Here is a 5,012-nt window from a genome sequence, read left to right as displayed (position 1 = left end):
CCCCGCCCCCCTCATTAACATAAAAACAGCACACACCTGTTGCTGCCCGAAGCGCCTCCACACAATACACACACAGACACACTCATCATAACTTCACACAAACACACACACTGATAAACACACACACACACCGTCCATTATAGAGCTGCTGGACGCAACATGAACACACACACACACGCTGCAATGCAACACGCACGATGAGTGTTTTTGACGACAGGCAGCGCTTCGGGCAGCCCGCACGCACAGGTGCGCGCACGCACGCACACACACACGCACACACATGCTCGTCCCCACGTGCGCGTATAGGTGCTGGAATGGGGCCAGGTGAGTTTCTGTTGTCAGCGGTTAGGAATGTTCTTATTTTATTAAAGACAATTTTTCTTTTTTTCTTTTTGTTCCTTTTTTGAGAATTGAAATACTGGTAAAAGTGTAAGAAAATAAATAGCATTCAAATATGTGGATGAAGAAAGAAAGAAAGAAAGAAAGAAAGAAAGAAAGAAAGAACTAAATTGAACTACACAACAGTCATCTGTTGTGTAGTTCAATTTATGAATGAATACATTTAAAATTACCAGGCAAATTGGCAAAAGCTTTATTCCTATACATTCAGTATCCCCCCCCCCCCCCCCCTCTCGAAAAGGGTTTGATCAAAAGTAGCCTACTAGCTTTCTGCAAGTTGACAATGCATCACAATGCAACCTGTTGAGCTTGTAGATCTACAATTGTTGCTATTCAAGTATTCATCTCAGGATGGAAATTCTCCAGTGTCCAGTAAAATAAGGTAGCCCCATATGTGCCCTCTCCCTATGCTCATTCTGTAGCTGAATGAGCATGAATGTGGCAGCGGTGGCCGAACGGATTGCGGAGCGGTCTTGATACCGGAAGGTCGCCAGTTCGAATCAGCGGTCCGACACGTTAAAATTACCACCGCTGAAGTGCCCTTGAACAAGGCATTGAACCACTACGATGAAATGTTCTATGAGCAGGGCCTGGCTGGAAACAAGTTATTGAGCTTAGCCCAGATACCCTGGGTAAATATAGTAATCATTTCATTTCATTTCATAGTGCTGAGGGAACATACTGGGGCTAAGTAAAAGGTAAAGGTAGGCCTGCAGATACTCCTGGTCAAAATATGACCAGGATCGAGTATTATAAGTGACAGTTGTATACGTGTTGAGTTAGGATAGAATATGTGTGTGTGTGTGGTAGGCCTACTTTACTTTTGCAGCGTGACACACACACGTGTGTGTGTGTGTGTGTGTGTGTGTGTGTGTGTGTGTGTGCAATTTGTGCACTGTTCGACAGACAGGCTCATTCGTCAGGATTTGATGGGATTTCTATGTTCGTTTTACAAAAAAAAAGTACATTTATTTATATATAGACTTAGTAAGGAGAGAGAGAGAGAGATGGGGGGGAGAGGCAGATTGGCAGAGGGAGAGAAAATAAAAGTCAGATAGAGAAACGGAGAGGATGAGAGAGGGTAGAGAGAGAGAGAGAGAGAGAGGTAAAAACAAGTCAATTAGAGTGATATTTGTCCTTACATGGAGACCATATGGTGTCATTGAACAGTGATGGATGTCCAGCAGTACTGCATTCCACACATTCACCACTTCAGACAGTCCTACACAGAAACCTAAACCAGTGGTTCCCAAAGTGGGGTCCGGGGACCCCCAGGGGTCCTTGAGGGAGTTCCAGGGGGTCCCGAGCTAAATGAGTACCACAGACGAAAAACAGTCTAAGTCCAAATTTCATTCTGACCCCTCCACGAAAAGGCCTCGGTGTCCTGAACCCTTATCTATCATTTATACATTATGGATCAATAGTGTGGACTTGGACTGTTTTTCATCTGTGGCATTCAAATGATAGTTTGGAACCAAATGGACCCTTATGGCTCTGTAACTCTGAGAGTGTACAAATGGAACCAAATGGACCCGCTCTCAGAATTAAATTAACATTCATTTTACAATATAAATTGGGGGTCCCAGAGATAGAAATGCCATTAAATGGGTGACCGTATAGCCTAATTGAGGTCAAACTGGGGGTCCTTGAAATTTAACCGGTTGAGAATCACTGCCATAAAAATCTTTTCTTATGAGGGTCCTTAGAAAATATTTTCAAATGGGGGTCCACAGGCTAATGAGTGTCAATTTGGGGGTCCTTGACATGAAAAAGTTTGGTGGATTGTAAGTGTTTTACTTCAGTAACTGCCAAAGTAGACAATTATACATACTCTGTCTGTGACTTAAGTAAAAGTCCAGAATTCAAAATGTACTTGAAGTAGCCTACACAAGTATTGGCATCAAAATGTACTTAAAGTACCAAAAGTTAAAAGTAATCATTATACAGAATGTCCCATTTCAAAAGTTTTCAAATGTATACCAATCTTTTGGAAAAAGCCGATCTACAATCTCACAAGATCGGCTATTTTCAAATGGTTGAAATGTATATCAAGTGGTTAATGTTAATTGTAATAAATAATAATTGAAAAAGTATTGGAAATTGGAAATACTCAAGTAAAGAACAAATATCTCAACACTGTGTGACTGTACAGTACTTGAGTAAATGTACTTACCGTATAGTTAGTTTCAAATGCCACCACTGGTCAAGAGGGTGTTCCCTTCCTCTTGGCAGAGCGATGGGTTTTATTTTTTATTATTTTGTTTGAGAAAAAGAAAACAAGTATGGCAAAAAAAGACATGCGTTTTTCATATATTACAGATTAATATTTGAATTCCTCATACATTGGCAAGGTTTAAACTAGGGATGTCCCGATACACTTTTTTCGCTTCCGATCCGATCCCGATACCTCAATTTCTGTGTTAGCCGATACCGATACCGAATACCGATACCAGTGTCGTGATCTCATGTTGTGTTTATAGCCATCTAGCTATATATCTCGTGTTGTGTTTATAGCAGACTCCTCACTCAAATGTGCACTTGCAGTTTGGGCAACGCCAAAGCAAACTCCACATGTCCCACATTTTTATTTACCTGCCATAGTGTCAACCCCTTACCCCTGTGTCAGATCGGTGGTTAGACTGGCATATTCACCGGCATATTCACCATATGACCCGATATGACAAATAAGGGCCGATCCGATACTTTTCCCGATACCTATAGAGTATCAGGACATCTCTAGTTTAAACCAGGCCTACAGTGAGTTACATTTGATAACGTGACATCTGTGCTTGACAAAAATCCATCTATTGTTAAATGGTGCATTTATGTAGTGCTTTTATGCAAAGGGGTTCAGCGTCTTGCTCAAGGACACGAACCCTGGGGGATGCCGTGTCATGGATGAAGAAGTTATTTACAGGGTTGCTCTGAGTCTAAAGAAGTTTGAGAACCACTGCTGTATGTGTCCCTGACCAGGGACGTGCAGAGAGTGTTAGAGAGGCAGGGGCTGACATCCCGTAAGAGGGCACTTTTAGACAAAAATAGCGAAAATAGCTGCGACGCGTTGAGAGCTTGTAGATCAGCTATTTTCAGGGAAGCAAGCTAGTGGAGATAGTACGACATGGATTTCTAAACAAACGCAAAATGCTGCGTTCAAGTTCAGGAGACTTCGGGGAAAAAAGGAATTCTCCTGAATTGGCTTGGCATGGCATGGAAAGGAGTGGCATTTTTCATTTATTTCACCATAGTAAATGCTGCATTCGTGGTCTGGAGAGGGCAGTTGTTTTACAGACGGGTAAAAGGGGCAGGGGCTGAAGCCCCCTTTGATGTCTATGTGTGCACGTGCCTGTCCCTGACACAAAGGTTAAAACAAAAGGTGACAGGGCTTTTCCGGTTGTGTAGCTCCCAAACTTTGGAATGCTCTCTTCCACGGGTCTTGAGAGCACGCCTCTGTGAACAAGCTTAAAAAACACTACTATTGGAACAGGCATTTGCAGATCAATATTGTACATACTTGTTCTGTTCCAACTGCTTGAGTACCTTATGTTGTTGTTTTTATTCTCTGTATATGTAAAGCACTTAGTGAGATTTTTCTCTGTGAGAAGTGCTATATAAATAACATTTCTTAATACTTACTTACCTACTTACTTACTTCATCACCTTTATTTATACTCGGAAATACAGTTGAGGGCTTACTTACTGACTATTTGGATAAAATGTAGTTATATATTGTACTCTCTCTCTCTATCTTTAAATAGATCTTTATATAAACATCAGGCCTGCTCACATCTCACTGCATTTGTCTCACAGCACTAATGTGTTCTGGGTGGGCGTTACCGTGTGTGTGCGTGTGTGTGTGTGTGTGTACGTGCGTGTGCGTGTGTGTCCTGAGGAGACTGTCACTGGTTGTGCTTATGTCCCACTGTTCCCAGTAGGGTCCCTTTGTGACCCCACACACACACACGCACACGCACACACACGCACACGCACAGGCACACGCACACGCGCACACACACGCGCGCACACACACACACACACACACACACACACACACACACACACACACACACACACACACACACACACACACAAAGATTTTGACATTTTCATGTCTATAAGAGTCTAACAGCTATATCTTGCCACCCCTTACCACTCATCCCTAAACTTATTTGCAATTTTTTACCATTTTAAAATAGTTCAAATAGCTGATCTACAAGCTCACAACATGTTGATGTAGATTGGCTATAGTTGAACTATTTTAAAATGTTTTTAAATAGTAAGAAATCACACTTGTTTGAAGTGAGGAGCGCTCTTATGATCATACATCATCACATTCCGGCCAATCACAATTGAAGAGTTTTAATCCCGTCTGTGGCCGAATGCAATTTATTCCTCCCTCGTTTACTTCCTGATTACATTGGGCGTAATTCCGGCTTTCACCTCACTATCGCCATTGGGAACTTCCGACAGAATTGGCCACAGACAGGATTAAAACACTTCTTTATTGTAATGTGTATGTGTACTCTAGGCTATAATCTTCCTGGCTCAGTGCTTATAGAACAGTGATGTAATGTAATATGGTATATGGGTCAGCGATATAAAGCAAGCTCACCCAG

The sequence above is a fragment of the Electrona antarctica genome (genome assembly GCF_951216825.1).
Source record: "Electrona antarctica genome assembly, chromosome: 24".
NCBI lineage: Eukaryota > Metazoa > Chordata > Actinopteri > Myctophiformes > Myctophidae > Electrona > Electrona antarctica.
The sequence above is the reverse complement of the archived record's forward strand: the minus strand, read 5'-3'. Positions refer to the sequence as shown.